A 19,597-nucleotide genomic window follows, 5' to 3' on the forward strand; every position below is an offset into this window, starting at 1 on the left:
CCCAACTACCACAAGTACTGCAATCCCAACTACTACAACTACTGCAATCCCAACTACTACAACTACTGCAATCCCAACTACCACAACTACTGCAATCCCAATTACTACAACTACTGCAATCCCAACTACTACAACTACTGCAATCCCAACTACCACAACTACTGCAATCCCAACTACCACAACTAATGCAATCCCAACTACTACAACTACTGCAATCCCAACTACTACAACTTCTGCAATCCCAACTACTACAACTACTGCAATCCCAACTACCACAACTACTGCAATCCCAACTACTACAACTACTGCAGCCCCAACTACCACAAGTACTGCAATCCCAACTACCACAACTACTGCAATCCCAACTACTACAACTACTGCAGCCGCAACTACCACAACTACTGCAGCCCCAACTACCACAACTACTGCAGCCCCAACTACCACAACTACTGCAATCCCAAGTACTACAACTACTGCAATCCCAACTACTACAACTACTGCAGCCACAACTACTACAACTACTGCAGCCCCAACTACCACAACTACTGCAATCCTAACTACTACAACTACTGCAATCCCAACTACTACAACTACTGCAGCCCCAACTACCACAACTACTGCAATCCCAACTACTACAACTACTGCAATCCCAACTACTACAACTACTGCAATCCCAACTACTACAACTACTGCAATCCCAACTACTACAACTATTGCAATCCCAACTACTACAACTACTGCAATCCCAACTACTACAACTACTGCAATCCCAACTACTACAACTACTGCATTCCCAACTACTACAACTACTGCAGCCCCGACTACTACAACTACTGCATTCCCAACTACTACAACTACTGCAGCCCCAACTACCACAACTACTGCAATCCCAACTACTACAACTACTGCATTCCCAACTACTACAACTACTGCAGCCCCAACTACCACAACTACTGCATTCCCAACTACTACAACTACTGCAATCCCAACTACTACAACTACTGCAATCCCAACTACTACAACTACTGCATTCCCAACTACTACAACTACTGCAATCCCAACTACTACAACTACTGCAATCCCAACTACTACAACTACTGCAATCCCAACTACTACAACTACTGCATTCCCAACTACTACAACTACTGCAATCCCAACTACTACAACTACTGCAATCCCAACTACTACAACTACTGCATTCCCAACTACTACAACTACTGCAATCCCAACTACTACAACTACTGCAATCCCAACTACTACAACTACTGCAATCCCAACTACTACAACTACTGCATTCCCAACTACTACAACTACTGCAATCCCAACTACTACAACTACTGCAATCCCAACTACTACAAATACTGCAATCCCAACTACTACAACTACTGCAATCCCAACTACTACAACTACTGCATTCCCAACTACTACAACTACTGCAATCCCAACTACTACAACTACTGCATTCCCAACTACTACAACTACTGCAATCCCAACTACTACAACTACTGCAGCCCTAACTACTACAACTACTGCAATCCCAACTACTACAACTACTGCAATCCCAACGACCACAACTACTGCAATCCCAACTACTACAACTACTGCAATCCCAACTACTACAACTACTGCAATCCCAACTACTACAACTACTGCAATCCCAACTACTACAACTACTGCAATCCCAACTACTACAACTACTGCATTCCCAACTACTACAACTACTGCAATCCCAACTACTACAACTACTGCATTCCCAACTACTACAACTACTGCAATCCCAACTACTACAACTACTGCATTCCCAACTACTACAACTACTGCAATCCCAACTACTACAACTACTGCAGCCCTAACTACTACAACTACTGCAATCCCAACTACTACAACTACTGCAATCCCAACGACCACAACTACTGCAATCCCAACTACTACAACTACTGCAATCCCAACTACCACAACTACTGCAATCCCGACTACCACAACTACTGCAGTCCCAACTACCACAACTACTGCAATCCCAACTACCACAACTACTGCAATCCCAACTACTACAACTACTGCAGCCCCAACTACCACAACTACTGCAATCCCAACTACTACAACTACTGCATTCCCAACTACTACAACTACTGCAGCCGCAACTACCACAACTATTGCAGCCCCAACTACCACAACTACTGCAATCCCAACTACTACAACTACTGCAATCCCAACTACCACAACTACTGCAGCCGCAACTACTACAACTACTGCAGCCGCAACTACTACAACTATTGCAGCCGCAACTACCACAACTACTGCAGCCCCAACTACAACTACTGCAGCCCCAACTACTACAACTACTGCAATCCCAACTACTACAACTACTGCAATCCCAACTACTACAACTACTGCAGCCCCAACTACTACAACTACTGCAATCCCAACTACCACAAGTACTGCAATCCCAACTACTACAACTACTGCAGCCCCAACCACCCCTACAACAGATGCTCCAGGAAACACAGGTAATTTATCTTTAGTCATCGGGCATGTCAATTATACAGGTTGAAAATAACGTCACATCCAAAGACATTCAACCTTAGTACTTAAAGGAATAGGCCACCGTTTTTACATACTGAGATATGTTGTTACGTAGCCTTAGCCAAGTTAATATATCCCCGTCTGGTCTTTGTCCGTGCGCTCTGTCACGCAAACGGAGCACATACGCAGCCTCTCCCACATGTCATATAGCTCCAAAAAAGCTCACGATAGAAGCTACCAAGCTCTTCCACGTGTTCCCTATTTAAATAAAGTTACGTGAAGTGTTTTCATACGAAGTATATTTACACAGAAATGTAGCATGTCGATTTTATAAGCAAATAAAAAGGGGGACTATATTGTGAGGCGTAATGATACGAGGAGCAAAACGTCCGCGCAGTCACTCCTAAAGACTTCCCCCGCTCACTTCCGTCAATAGAAGCTGCGTGACTTGTACAGAGCCTTTTACAACAAGCAGAAAATATATTTTCGGAAAGCATTCCTACCTCATGGTCGAGGTCCTGAGTCCTGTGTCGTCGTCCGGAGTGAGTTGGAAATCTGTGAAACATTACTACACTATATACTTTCTGCTTGTTATCACAGCCCGGCACGATGCATGAAATCATGATTGAGAAAGGAAAACTCGAGACTTTAAAGTGGAGTGGATTAGGATTTTTACTGGGAGAAAAGTGCAGAGCATAAAACACATTTTCACACTGAAATAACGATAGACATAGTATGTAAATTAGTTACGTAAAGGGCGTCTCCTTAAAGACGATCGGCTCAAGTCCAAATTTCTAAATAAGGTTGCTTCTCTCAGAGAGGCTGCTAGAGACCAGCTATGTCCAGGATAAACATACATGTTGGGGCCCTAATAGAGGAAAAACACTCCTTGACGTAAAAGCATTCCAATGCGAGTTGAAAGTGGAACATACGAAGCCCATACATGGAGATCACACGGCAATAGCTTACATGTACGTTCATACAGCAAAAGTTGAAACATCCGTGGCTCACACATGAAGATCACACTGGCATACTTATTCATCTATAATATAATTTAAACATAGTAATGTTAAAATGATGATTTCAATGCACATAAAAGGCAATGTTCACAAGTTATCGACGCTTCTTCAACTGTTCTCTGCGAGCTCTCTACAAGTCACGCAGCTTCTATTGACGGAAGTGAGCGGGGGGAAGTCTATAGGAGTTACTGCGCGGACGTTGTGCTCCTCGTATCATTACGCCTCACAATATAGTACCCCTTTTTATCGGCTTCTAAAATCGACATGTTACATTTCTGTGTAAATATACTTCGCATGAAAACACTTCACGTAACTCTATTTAAATAGGGAACACGTGGAAGAGCTTGGTAGCTTCTATCGTGAGCTTTTTTGGAGCTATATGACATGTGGGAGAGGCTGCGTATGTGCTCCGTTTGCCGGACAGAGCGCACGGACAAAGACCAGACGGGGATATATTAACCTCATACCCTCTATTTATCTCACTTTTCCGAAAATAGTATTCCCATACTTTTCATAATTAAAAGCCTTATACAAGGTTTAAAATGCAAATTTTGTTCACAGCTGGGCTGTTGGGGCTTGTGGATGTTGTGGATGTGAAGTTTTGGAAGAAAATAATTGTGGGCAAGGAAAATTGTGGTCCATTCTCAACAAATTTGATTTCCGCCTAATAAAAACAGAAAAAAAGGAGCAAAACATCTTATTTTTACAGTAAACAAGCAAAGTTGCAACCTAAATTGTAAGTAAATCCTGTCATGAACATTTGGAGCAAAGTTGGTGCCTATTCAACAAAGAATTTTACAGTTTTACAGGCTTAGAATGTAAAAAAATCCAGGCGGAGACCAACTGTGCCATTTTGGCACAGTTTGGCACAGTTTGGCACAAAATTTGAAATATGGAATATCTCAATGAAAATGAAAATTTAGGATGCTTTTACATATTTGGTCATAAAAATGCTATTTTTTCCCCAAAAAAGTAAAGACAAAATTTATATATTTCAGCACACTTTATTTATAAAAACTATATATAGCAAAAACACACACAAATGTAATAAAAAGTAAAATAAAACAAAAAGTTCACCGAGCATCATGCCAGGCGACATAACAGTTTTTTTTGGCTGTCAGACACAGAGGTACCTGACACTTCCTGCAGTACACAGGGGTCTTTACTCGTTTGTCCCCTGCATCAAAGCATCTCTTGCAGTACTTTCTCTGGGCCGTGGCATCCTCCCCATAATACACTGGCATGCAGGTATTTGGCCTTTCCTCAGGGGTCTCCTCAGGGGTCTCCTCAGCATCTGCAAATTGGACCATTTCCACAAGCAGTTTCTCCCGGAACTTCTTTTGTGTGAGTGGTTTTGTCCCATCAGCCTTGAGTTCAACCAGGTCCGTGTGTATTATATGGGCATTTACCACTGCGATGTCCAGGAAGTGGTAAAAGAATGTTTTATACCACTTCATTGTCTTGTGGAGGACAGAGTAGTAGCCAATAAGGGCGTCAGATAAATCAACACCGCCCATCGACTTGTTGTAATCCACCACAGCATCGGGACAGGGCACTTGTGCGGTCTTCCATTGGCCTTGCTCCTTGACCTTTCGCTTGACCGATTTCCCACTGTATGCACCATGAACAGAGGTGCACATCGTGACCTCCCGTTTGTCCATCCACTTCACAAATAGCAGTGGGCCCTCTCGAATCCATCTTATTTCACCCCTCGCTGCTTTCTTTGGGAGGTCATTCAATGTAGTTTTGGGGAAACCAGAACGAGTTTTTCTTATTGTGCCACAGGCACCCGTTTTCTTCTTTGACAAGTCTTTGAACAGGGCTGGACTAGTGTAAAAATTGTCCACAAAAACGGTGTAGCCTGAGCCAAGTACGGGGAGTAACATCAGATCCATGACTGAGGTGTAACTTAGTCCATGTTCGGAAACAGTGTTGCTCTTGCCGGTGTATACAAAAAAGTTCCAAGTATATCCGTTTGTGGAGTCTGCCAGAACGTACAATTTATAACCCCATTTGGTCGGTTTGTCCTTGTGGTACTGTTTCATTCCACTTCGCGCTTTGGATGCAACCATACGCTCATCTATTGAAATGCACTTGTGCGGATGATAAAATGACTGACAAGCTGTTACAATGTCCGTGTAAAGTGGCTTGATTTTGAAAAGCCTGTCGTACTGCGGTGTGCCCTTCTTGCGCTCATTGTCCTCGTCTTCCAGGGGGTTGCTGAGGTGCAGTGACCACATGATGGCTAAAAACCGGTCCCGGGACATTTTGTTCCTTGGGAATGGGAAACCATATGGGAAATCTGTCCTCCAATAATCGTGTCTTGCGGTTGCGCTGACAAGTCCAGTGAACAGCAGTATAGACAGGACAATGTAAAACTCCCTCAAAGTCAATGGAGTCCATTTGTATTTTTTTCCTGCCTCCTTTTGCCTTTCAGCATGAATGTTTGTGTTTCCAATAATTGTTTTCACCGTGGCACTGGCAAAAAACAGCTGGAAAAGCTGCAGGACTGTCCATGAAGCGTCTTTGTCCAAAACAGGCCCTGTGTCTCTCGCTGGAACAAAACGGCGTGGATTGGGTGCAGTGTCCTCCTCATCACGATTTTTCCACCGATCACTAGGAGCAGATACTGTGGCAGCAGGACCTGTTCTCTTCCTCCCCGTCTTGCTCTTGGAGAGTGCCTTTCGGGGCCTGACAGTGGCTTCCTTGGAGGGGGGGGCAGACACACTTTGTGTATTTGAAGGAGCACTGAAAAACAAAAGGCAGACAGTCACTAATTTGCATCTGTATGCAATCAGTTGCAGGCAGCTTTTCCAACGCTTACCTCTGCTCTGCGGACGACAGCCTTTTGGACTTTCTTGACACTGGGGCAGAGGGCGGCTGGTACTCCTCATCCTCATCTTCATCTTCATCTTCCTCTTCTTCCTCTTCTTCCTCCTCCTCCTCCTCCTCCTCCTCCCCACCACCACTGCTGTGAGAGGAACTCACACCTTGCCCAGTTGAAGGTGTGAATGTGTCTGGAGCCATACTGCAGCAGGAAGACAGACAGTCACTAATTTGCAAACAGTCTATTGTATACTGTAACAACAACAATGTCAATAATCACCTCTGCCTTTTGGACAATACACGTCTCGCCCTTTTGTGCACTGCTCCTTCCTGAGGTGTTGACTGTAGAGATGGCAGACTTTCTTTTCCAGCACTGCAAAATGCACACGTTATAGACAATGACTCATTTGCAATGTGTGAGTTTATGCTAAGTACTACAAAACAAATTAGACCCTCACCTTGTCGAAGCAGCCAGGTCCATCTGCACTCCAGATGGACCTGGCTGTGGTGATAAAGGTCTGCTTGGCACACCAGACTCTTGTTTGCCATCATCATCACTGCTGAGGAATAAATAATACAAAAATATATGTTCAGATATATAATAAATAATAATAATAAATAATAAAATATAAATATAAATAATAACACAAATAGCACTTTACAAATCATGCATGACAAACTAGTACTCCCACAAAATAGCAATACACTTGTCTGTGCATTTTGTTCTGTCAGTAAAATTTATACTAAAAGAAGAAAACAATTACCTCTCATCTGGTGGATACTCGTAATTTGAACCGCTGGCTGGCTCCAACAGGTCGGACTCGTCAGAAGACGAATCATCAAAAGTATGTTCAAACTCCATCTCACCAAGAACAATAGCCCGTGTCTCCTCAGCCGTGTACACCCTCTTTTTCCCTCTAGAAGCCATGGTGTGGTGATAAAATGTAAAAAAATCTGTTCGAAAATACTCTTCTGCCGCTTCCCCGTGCGTCATGCGCTCTGCGCGTAAAGAGTGGACTGAACTGGCCTCTTTACGCAGCCTGCTAACACTGCGAAATTTCAACCAATCACGGACGTCGATATGTCCCCTGAAAGCAGACGTTCGTCTGCACCCAATGAGATCACCCATGCTGTGACGGACAGCAGCTTTGGCGAATTACAGGTGAGCAAACATAGACACAGCGAGAGCTAGTGTGAGTCACAGTTTTAGCGCGTTGGCTCGCTGTGCCATTTTGACGGGGGCTAGCAGACCCAACATGGCGTCCATGAAACAGTGTTTTCACGGAGAGCACCCGGAGTACAGGCTTGGGAGTAAAAGTTTTACCGCGGACGAAAAACAGCCAAAGTAAGTCAGCAATTGCATGTTTTATTTTCTTTTGCTGGTGGATTTTCTGCAGTTTGATGTGGGCTCTGCTGAAAACGTTTAGTGCTGTGCTAACAAGCTTTACACCTATCGATTCAGTGAGTTGTTAGCTTTCGTTTGCTGTATAGCTTTGTGTGCTGCTGTTCGTATTGTGGGATGTCAGCCCTCAGATATTAGTACTTGGTCAAAAGGTGCGTTCTAGCCATGTGTGTGCTTTATTGCCTGGGGTTTGAGCGGTGTTAGATTGATTTGAGTTTGAAGTGGATACTTTTGTAGAGGCGTCTCTGCTCGACATTTTGACGTATGATAAGCGTGTGTGGGTGGAAGCGGTAGCAAGATACGAGCGTTACATTGTACCACCAGGGGGCTAGCCCCCGCGGGCGGGGGCTATAGGTCTTGTGGAGTTAACTCGGCTAAGGTTAGGTAAGAACATATCTCAGTATGTAAAAACGGTGGCCTATTCCTTTAAGAGCACACTGTGAAAATATTTGGTTCCTTAAAACTATATATTTTTTCTTCTTTAAGGTGAAAACTCACTGGTACATGTAAAAATGCAGGTCAAATCCGTTAACAACCTCAGTGAAGAAGAGCTCATTGAATACGTCAAACAGGTAAAAAAAGAAAAATTATTTACCATAGATTATTAACAGCAGAGACATTAAACCTTTCTTTCTCTTTCAGTATTTTCAAGCCCAACTGAAAGGACTGGATTATACAATTCGTGTAACAAAAATACAGACGACTTAGGGCCAGATCTCCCGCCCGGCGCAGTCTGTGCACCACTCAAAATGCAACGTGGGACACACGTGATCATGCAAGTGGTGCTGGTTTTGCGCTATGTGGCTGCGGCTCTAACAGTGGGTGTTGCTTATTAGAAAAAGAGGTCGACTGAGCCATGGTTCATGACAAGCAGCACTCGGAGCCCTGCTCTTCTATGGCAGCCTTCACAATATTTTCCTCTTTACATTGTGCTGCCTTGTACTTCTTTTCTAGCATCCATGTGAAATCGCCTGCCTCACGGAGTACAAGCGCTGCTTTAACAGTAACCCCGAGGTACAGCGATCACCGGTCTAACGCCAATAACAACATAAATAAAGTTTAATATGAACGGTCAAGTCTGGTTCTGCGTACGCACGAGCTTACTTTGGTACAGGTGATCAGCGCACACACCCTTCATCCAAAACAACAACAACAGATTTCTATAAATGTATATATAATATAAGTAATATCTCACTTTACGAACTGTTGAAGTGCTCCTACAGTATTATCACACCTTACGTATAGTACCCCTTTTTATCCATGTAGAAAATCGACATGTTTAATTTTGTGCTACAAGACTTGGATCGTGTTCAGGCTGTGTATTTGCATAGGTAAAACTGAGGAACAGCTTGGTAGCTTCTAAATTCACCCCCGTTTGAGGCTATACCTGTGCTCGGAGAGGCTGAACGCTAACAACAAATGTGTGACTGAGCGCACACACAAAGACCAGACAGTTACGCATCAACTCGTCCAAGCTAAGGTCAGAGCATATCTCCAAAACGGTGGCCTGTTCCTTTAATGCACATTTGTAAATACACTCACGCTGTTGATCTGTCAATTGTTGTCTTTACCATCATTTAATATAACCTTCTTATGCATTCCATAGTTTATTATTATTCATCTAACTTATGTGTTTTATGTTTCATGTTGCACGATTGACCGTAAAAAAAACCTGTTCATAACCATGGAAATAAATACTTTTGTGATCTGATTCTGAATCTGAATTTCTTCATCTCTGGCTACACGAGTGATGCGTAGATCCCGCTGTGTCCAAATCGCAAAGTTACATTGCTGGACACCACATACAAACACGTGCAGCTGAACCTGATGGTCATATTCATGGTTCTTCTTGAGACGTTGTGATTTGTCTCGGCAGCAGTCTGTGTCCTCGCTGTTTCCAGTCAGATCATCACAGAGTGCCACACTGAGGTTTTGATGATTTGCTTTCATTGTTTTTACTGAAATGTTAACACTTCTCTTGTAATTCAGTTGGGGAGAGCTGCTAGTGGCTTCAGCGGGTTTTCATTCTCTTGGTCATATTCGGATGCAGTGTCTGTGTCGCTGCAGTCCAGACTTGTGAGCACAGCGGCCTTGATCTTCAGTTTTTTAATCTCTTCATCTGTCACCTCTTTTTTGATCATTACATGTTTTTATTAAAGGGGGGGCATTATGCAAAATCGACTTTTTCAAGCTTTACATCATGTTATTATGTCATTCCCTCATTAAAAAAACATGCATGAAGTGTTGCCTTGGCACATTCACGTATTTTTGAGTAATCTGTAAAAACTCTGATGGCGGCCATTTTAGGGATAAGTTTGCCTGAGTCCTCCTAGGAACGCCCCCACCTCCTGGAGACGCCTCCGACCTTTCGTCACCAGCCCTAGGATGTAAACAGAGTCATCATGGAGGATTATCTTCATGTGTTGTGAACCGGAGCCACAGCAGCTCTGAGACTTTTACAAAGACACACATCAGTGTTTCTGTTACCGAAACACCCAGGATTCAAACCGGTGACAAGAACGCTTATTTCAGTGACTGGTTCTGCGCTGGGAATGTCTTAGGGCCTTGATGATGCACAGAGCCTACGGAGAAAGCTAATGCTAAGCTAAACCACGTGAAAACGAGAAATATGCACACATAAAGTCAATAAAACCACCACACACATAAAGAACCGTTTAACAATGATCACACACGGAGCCGGGTTTGTTGATTTGGAAGTTTATTGCTCACATTTCATCTACAATGGGTCATAGCCGAGTGGTTTGAGTCTTTCATCTCCCCCTGGTGTCTCTGATCTCATACCGGTTGAATATTTATAGATGAATAAAAATTGAAAATTGCATGTTGTTTTTCAGTAGTTGTTTTTCCACTGAGATCTACTGACATTTTATGAAAAATATGACAAAAACATGTTACATGACGTATAATGTATTCTCCCAGCCACAACAACAGCTGTGCCGACAACTACCACAGCGCTCCCTACAACAAGTACTACAAAAAATGCAGTCCCAACTACTACAACTACTGCAGCCCCGACTACCACAACTACTGCAGCCCCGACTACTACAACTACTGTAGCCCCAACTACTACAACTACTGCAGCCCCAACTACTACAACTACTGCAGCCCCAACTACTACAACTACTGCAGCCCCAACTACTACAACTACTGTAGCCCCAACTACTACAACTACTGCAGCCCCAACTACCACAACTACTGCAGCCCCAACTACCACAACTACTGCAGCCCCAACTACTACAACTACTGTAGCCCCAACTACCACAACTACTGCAGCCCCAACTACCACAACTACTGCAGCCCCAACTACTACAACTACTGTAGCCCCAACTACCACCACTGCTGCGGCCCGACTACTACCACCACTACTGCAACCCCAACTACTACCACAACTACTGCTGCTCCGACTACTACCACCACTACTGCAACCCCAACTACTACCACAACTACTGCTGCTCCGACTACTACCACCACTACTGCAACCCCAACTACTACCACCACTACTGCAGCCCCAACTACTACCACCACTACTGCAACCCCAACTACTACCACCACTACTGCAACCCCAACTACTACCACCACTACTGCAACCCCAACTACTACCACCACTACTGCAACCCCAACTACTACCACCACTACTGCAGCCCCAACTACCACAACTACTGTAGCCCCAACTACTACCACAACTACTGCAGCCCCAACTACTACCACAACTACTGCAGCCCCAACTACTACCACAACTACTGCAACCCCAACTACTACCACCACTACTGCAGCCCTACTACCACCACTACTGCAACCCCAACTACTACCACCACAACTGCAGGTGGGCGTTTTCCCATCATGCACGGGGCCGTGGAGCCGCTGCAGTTGCCTTTAGAGAGATGCAGCGGTTGATCAGACACTCTGCTCTTCCCTCAGGTGTGTGTGTGTGTGTGTGTTTTTATTATATTCTCCATCCAATGAGAGGTGGCCAATGGACTAGTAGGGATTTACCTGAGGGTGTGTTTTGGAAGTCTCTTTGCATGTCATTGGTTGGGTGTGGCCTACACTAAAGTTCCCTGATTGCTAGGCTCATGCACATAATAAACAGTACTAAAACAAAACACTACAAAATAACTCAACAGGAACAGAAGGCTCTTGTCACGCAAGGGGACTGCCCTATACAGAGGCACCATCTGACATTATCATTCATATTGCTGGTCAAATAATACAGCATTATTAGGTTACTTTAGGGATTTGTTTAAGCAATGGTGTATTATTATTATTATTTAAGTCATCTGTCGCTCTTCCATGAGGGCATGAGTGTGAACAGGGTGTGTGTGGACTGAGCTTGTTTTCATTGCTTGCTGTGTGACGAGCCTCTATGACTCCATTTCATAGAGACTCCATGGAAATAAAGACAATGGCAATCCAGATTTGGTGCTTGGATTTCAAAATGTAGAGTTTGGCCAAAAATAGGCTAGCCTGATATGACGTTTTCTGCGAATGGCCAACCCAGAACCGCATCAAGATTGTGAATTCTGTTATGGAACTGGTGCGAGTGCCCATTCATTTTAGAGTTTTAACATTGCATCAAGTAGCAATTAAATGGGTGTGATGCATTCTTCAAACCTGTACGGTCAAAAGTGAATTCACCAGACAGGCTAAAGCCAACTGCTGAGCCGGACCATGAAGAGCACAATGACGCTCCTCTTTCCCCTGGCCTTAGCGGTGGCCCTCTCCGTCAACTCTGGTAAGATATCATCAAATAACGCTTTATTTTTTTATACAACATTCTATTACAGTCCTGTTTTCATTTGTCTCTTGCAGTTGTTGGACTCTCTTGTACAACTTGTATAGATGAAAATGATTCAACTTGTGCAACCACTATTTCAAGCACCTGCTCCAGCGGAGGGACTCAGTGTGTGTCTGCCATCATTATATGTATGTATGTCAGAAGATGTTTTACATTTACACAGAAGCAGGAGCTAACTCTGAGCCCCAATTGTGATTTTCCTTGATTTTCCCTTTCCCTTAAATGCCCTAAAACAGAGGGAAAAGCTTGGGCTAAGAAGACTTTACAAAGAAATGGGACAGCCCTTGATTTGTCTTCATTTAAGGCGAGACACTGCAGGTGAATAGGGAAAAAAATGTGTATTTACAGATATCAATTTGAAACGTTTGCTGTCGATCACTGGCATAAATGTGAGAAAAAAATACATTGCAAGTTTTTCTGTCATTTTATCTTTTCATATAAGAACAAGGTGTTTTATGCCTAAAAATGCCCCAAATTTCCCATCTTTTCGGCGACGAAATCTGAATAATGGACAGAGCTACATTCAAATTTATGGTTTCATTTCATTGATAAATGAGTTACCAAGACTTTTTCAGAGGGGATTTTGGATTTCTTGTTTAGTTTTAAAATAAGCTGTTTTTTAGTGGAAAAAATTGTAAAAATGTAATTTTCACTTATTTTTTGACATTCAAAACTCAATAAATGGGGCTAGGGGTTAGATAATAAAAAAATCCCTCTGAAAAAATCTTCCAAATATTGTTCAGTCCGAGGCTGGAAAATGTGAAGTCTTTAGGTCCGACTGACGTGGACATAGTGTCGCCACAATGTCAGAAAAATGTGTTTTGAGAAAAAGGCCCTTGAAATTGTGTTCTCCCATATAAGTCTATGGGAGAACATTGAATCAGCGCAATATTTAAACATGTTATTGTGAAGATTATGGATATTTTTGGTTTCCGGGTGAAAGCTTGTATGTTCAGAGACCAATTTGGCCCAAAACCTGAAAACTGAAAAAATTGAGTTTTGCCTGTAGTGTGTCCCCTTAAAACACACAAAGATATGGAATCTATTTATTTATCTCTCATTTTTTAGTCAATTAGAAAACATTGATATTAAAAAATAAAAGAATTCCTCTTCTTGTCTCTGTAGCTGCTATAGAGACAAATAAAGGCAGTCTGGCCCACCCCTGAGTCAGTTCGTCAGACTTTGGCAACAGAGCAGTAAAGCTTGTCCGTTTCGAGTTGACAGTCTCAATCTCACGCATCTGCTTGGCTCTGGAAAAGAGTCAGTCAGGACAGGCACGAGTGCTTTGACCACTTTTACGCATTTGTCTGCCTGAAAGAGTGCGAGTTTGAATCTACACAGCGCCACTTTTAAAGGAACAGGCCACCGTTTTTACATACTGAGATATGTTCTTACCTTAGCTTTGACGAGTTCTTCAGGACCTGTCTGATCTTCACCCGTGCCCAAGGCCATGGGAACCCAGGGTGCTGAGGGCGCTGCAGCACCCCCTGGTGGACAGTTTGTGAACTGCAGGCAATATCAACCCCTTAACTCCCACCTGAACCGAGCACATTTTCTCCAGCTTTACCCCCAGTCCAAAAGCTTCTTGGAAAAAAGGTGTGAAAATAGCGACAAAACTGAGACGGAAACAAGGATGAAAATGTGAAAAAAGTGAGAAAACATGGACGAAAAAGTGACAAAAAATGGACAAAAAAATGACAAAAAAGTGAGAAACATTTGACGAAAAATTGAGGAAAAAATGGACAAAAAAGTGATAAGAATTTGACAAAAAAAATGTGAATAATTTGACGAAAAAGTGAGAAAAAAGTCAGGAAAATTTGACAAAAATGAGACGACTGCCCAACGAAAAAAGTGATGAAAAAAAATCTGATGTGAGGAAAAAGATCCATTTAGTTTTGTAGGTCTTTCAAATGAGGTGTTACACTGGCCTACAGGATTTGGGTAAATCCTGTAGGAATTTGCTCTCGGTTCAGGCGGGAGTTAAGAGGTTAATAAATAGGATTTATGCACAGAAAAAGTATTTTGGGGGTACATTTTGTCCCTCAGCGCCCCTAACTAAAATATCTTCCCACGGCTCTGCATGTGCCTTCAATCACGTAAACACAGCGCAGACGGCGTTAGCATTTAGCCTCTCCCTCTCTCCTCTATAGCTCCAAAACAGGTCAAGATAGAAGCTACCAAGCTCTTCCACGTTTTCCCTATTTAAATATGGTTACGTGAAGTGTTCCACTACAAAGTATAATTACAAAAAATTAAACAATGTGGATTTTCTAAGCGGATAAAAGGGGGGACTATATTCTAAGGCGTAATAAGGAGTAATTTGGCATCCGCACAGTAAAGTGAAGATTACTGCGCAGTAAAGTGAAGATTACTGCGCGGATTTCGAACTACTCCTGGTATTATTACGCCTTACATTATAGTCCCCCCTTTTATCCGCTTAGAAAATCCACATTGTTTAATTTTGTGTAATTATACTTTGTAGTGGAACACTTCACGTAACCATATTTAAATAGGGAAAACGTGGAAGAGCTTGGTAGCTTCTATCTTGACCTGTTTTGGAGCTATAGAGGAGAGAGGGAGAGGCTAAATGCTAACGCCGTCTGCGCTGTGTTTACGTGACTGAAGGCACGGGGGAAGATCAGACAGGTCCTAAAGAACTCGTCAAAGCTAAGGTAAGAACATATCTCAGTATGTAAAAACGGTGGCCTATTCCTTTGAGGATCTGCATAGCCAGTCAAGACTACAAACATCACTCAGCACTTACAAACATGATCCTATCCTGCAGAGTCTAAAGTGCGAAACAGTGCACAAGCCACGCCATTGTACACATTCAGGGCAATATCAACGCTGATGTTTTCACCATGCACTGTCCCGACCAAATAAACAAACAAATAAATCAATGAATAAATAAAATCTGTAATGTGCAAGTATGATCATTTAGCATCATGCAATAACACGATCACACATATCTTGTACAAACAAATATGGTATCTTGAAGAAAAATAATAAGAATCTTGATCCAACTTGATGGCTGAAATATAAACTACACGACTGAACCCTCCACACATCTGTACAAATGATTGACAAAGTTTTAACATGCTTTGCTTTTGATGGGGGCCAATGTCTCAAAGGTGGAAAAAGGAGAGCTGGGATTGCGTCTGACCTGTCTTTGAATTGCCCACAGCAACCGCAGTCGCTCCAAACTCCAGTCAGTCCAGTCGTATCATAAGGGGCTGCGACAACGTCAGTTTCTGTGCACTTGGGTCCCAGGACTATTCACTGAACGTGGGAACTTCCAGTGTCTCGGCCAGAGTTGAATGCTGCAGCACAGACAACTGTAACTCTGCCGACGCAACCAGTGAGTGAGCGTTTTTTTTTTTTTTTACAAAGTTTGATTTAACATTTGCAAAACGCTTGGAGTTGACTGTTTTTGTTGTGTCTCCCGTTGTTAGCACCGACGCCCCCTGCTGACAGCCTTCTGGATTGCTACAGCTGTGACCCTGTGACCGGGCTCTGCGGCATAGTACTAAACTGTAACACTGCGGAGACTAACTGCTTCACATCCACAGGTCAGTTCAACTCAAAGCCTGAGCACCTACTGAGCAGTACTACTACTACTACTACTAAAAAAAAAAAAAATATTTGTCGTAGTAAGTGCGTGAGTTTGTTGTTTGCAGTGGTTCCGAAAGGCAGCACCTCGTCAGTCCCGGCTCATGGCTGTGCCTCTACCAGCATGTGCGCAGTTCCTGACTCTGCATTACTCTCCTTTCTGTTTGAGAGCATCGGAGCCATCAAAAGCAAACCTACCTGCTGTACTACGGAAAACTGCAATCCCCTGAATTCCACTACTACAGCAGCCTCAACTACTGCGATCACCACTACTGCAGTCCCAACTATTACTACCACCACGGCTACTGCTGCTACTACTTCACTAGGGCCTCTGACCACAACCATAACTTCACCTCCAACGATCACAGGATTCTCTGGTGATTATTATATATGTTTTGTCCTGGACTGTACCTAAACCGTTTCAAATCAAATACATATAGTATGTTACATTTTTGGATATAATACATTTAAAATCTTTTTTCAAACAACACAGCTACATGTATCATCCTTAAAATAAAACAAAAAAGAAGAAGAGATTACAACTAAAATTCGGAAGTGTAAAATTTTTCTCAACACAATTGAATTAGCTGAATGTAAATGTGTTTAATTTCATGATTTTAAAAGGTGAAACAGAATTTGCACATGTAACAGTGCAAATGACGTCACGTGAAGACTTCAGTGACCAAAAGCTCATTGAACACGTCATACAGGTAAAAATATTTGTTATATACATCGTAAAAATAACAGAAATAACTGAAGTTTCCTCTCTTCTAGTATTTTCAAGCCCATTTTAATGTAATGGAAATTAGAGCGGAGGATATACTGAACATTACCACAACAACAGCCCAATATAATACTACAACTACGTCAGCCCCAAATACGACAACCACTACTGCAGCCCCGACTACTACCACCTCTACTGCAGCCCCGACTACTACCACCACTACTGCAGCCCCGACTACTACCACCACTACTGCAGCCCCGACTACTACTACAACTACAAAAGCCCCAACAACTACCGCCACTACTGCAGCCCCGACTACTACAATAACTACTGCAGCCCCGACGACTACCACCACTACTGCAGCCCCGACTACTACCACCACTACTGCAGCCCCGACTACTACCACCACTACTGCAGCCCCGACGACTACCACCACTACTGCAGCCCCGACTACTACCACCACTACTGCAGCCCCGACTACTACCACCACTACTGCAGCCCCAACTACTGCTACAACTACTGCAGCCCCAACTACAACTACTGCAGCCCCAACTACAACAACTACTACTGCGGCCCCAACTACTACTACTACAACTACTGCAGCCCCGACTACTACCACCACTACTGCAGCCCCAACTACTACTACTACAACTACTGCAGCCCCAACTACAACTACTACTACTGCGGCCCCAACTACTACTACAACTACTGCAGCCCCAACTACAACTACTGCAGCCCCAACTACAACAACTACTACTGCGGCCACAACAACTACTGCAGCCCCAACTACTACTACAACTACTGCAGCCACAACTACTACTGCAGCCCCAACTACAACTACTACTACTGCCGCCACAACTACTACTGCAGCCACAACTACTGCTACAACTACTGCAGCCCCAACAACTACCGCCACTACTGCAGCCCCAACTACTACTACAACTACTGCAGCCCCAACTACTACTACAACTACTGCAGCCACAACTACTACTGCAGCCCCAACTACAACAACTACTACTGCGGCCACAACTACTACTGCAGCCCCAACTACTACTACAACTACTGCAGCCCCAACTACAACTACTACTACTGCGGCCCCAACTACTACTGCAGCCCCAACTACTACTACAACTACTGCAGCCCCAACTACAACTACTGCAGCCCCAACTACAACAACTACTACTGCGGCCACAACTACTACTGCAGCCCCAACTACTACTACAACTACTGCAGCCCCAACTACAACTACTACTACTGCGGCCCCAACTACTACCACAACTACTGCAGCCCCAACTACAACTACTACTACTGCGGCCCCAACTACTACTACAACTACTGCGGCCCCAACTACTACTACAACTACTGCTGCCCCAACTACTACTACAACTACTGCAGCCACAACTACTACTACAACTACTGCAGCCACAACTACTACTGCAGCCCCAACTACAACTACAACTACTGCGGCCCCAACTACTACTACAACTACTGCTGCCCCAACTACTACTACAACTACTGCAGCCACAACTACTACCACAACTACTGCAGCCCCAACTACAACTACTACTACTGCGGCCCCAACTACTACTACAACTACTGCGGCCCCAACTACTACTACAACTACTGCGGCCCCAACTACTACTACAACTACTGCAGCCACAACTACTACTACAACTACTGCAGCCACAACTACTACTGCAGCCCCAACTACAACAACTACTACTGCGGCCACAACTACTACTGCAGCCACAACTACTACTACAACTACTGCAGCCCCAACTACAACTACTGCAGCCCCAACTACTACTACAACTACTGCAGCCCCAACTACAACAACTACTACTGCGGCCACAACTACTACTGCAGCCACAACTACTACTACAACTACTGCGGCCACAACTACTACTGCAGCCCCAACTACTACTACAACTACTGCAGCCCCAACTACTACTACAACTACTGCAGCCCCAACTACAACTACTGCAGCCCCAACTACTACTACAACTACTGCAGCCACAACTACTACTGCAGCCCCAACTACAACTACTACTACTGCGGCCACAACTACTACTGCAGCCCCAACTACTACTACAACTACTGCAGCCCCAACTACAACTACTACTACTGCGGCCCCAACTACTACTACAACTACTGCAGCCCCAACTACAACTACTGCAGCCCCAACTACAACAACTACTACTGCGGCCACAACTACTACTGCAGCCCCAACTACTACTACAACTACTGCAGCCACAACTACTACTACAACTACTGCAGCCCCAACTACTACTGCAGCCCCAACTACAACTACTACTACTGCGGCCACAACTACTACTGCAGCCACAACTACTACTACAACTACTGCAGCCCCAACAACTACCGCCACTACTGCAGCCCCGACTACTACCACCACTACTGCAGCCCCGACTACTACCACCACTACTGCAGCCCCAACTACTGCTACAACTACTGCAGCCCCAACTACAACTACTGCAGCCCCAACTACAACAACTACTACTGCGGCCACAACTACTACTGCAGCCCCAACTACTACTACAACTACAGCAGCCCCAACTACAACTACTACTACTGCGGCCCCAACTACTACTACAACTACTGCAGCCCCAACTACAACTACTGCAGCCCCAACTACAACAACTACTACTGCGGCCACAACT

The 19,597-nt window shown here is 43.9% G+C and overlaps 1 protein-coding gene across 1 annotated transcript in view; it reads right to left on the bottom strand.

The window, feature by feature from the left end:
* Positions 1-5,052: 5,052 nt before the first annotated feature.
* Positions 5,053-19,597, bottom strand: part of szt2 (SZT2 subunit of KICSTOR complex) — a 210,123-nt gene continuing 195,578 nt past the window's right edge. Inside the window, 1 exon segment of the mRNA XM_079580893.1 lies at positions 5,053-5,062. The gene's annotated coding sequence lies outside the window, so the exon portion shown is untranslated.

This window comes from Gobius niger (genome assembly GCF_951799975.1).
Source record: "Gobius niger genome assembly, chromosome: 22".
Lineage (NCBI taxonomy): Eukaryota > Metazoa > Chordata > Actinopteri > Gobiiformes > Gobiidae > Gobius > Gobius niger.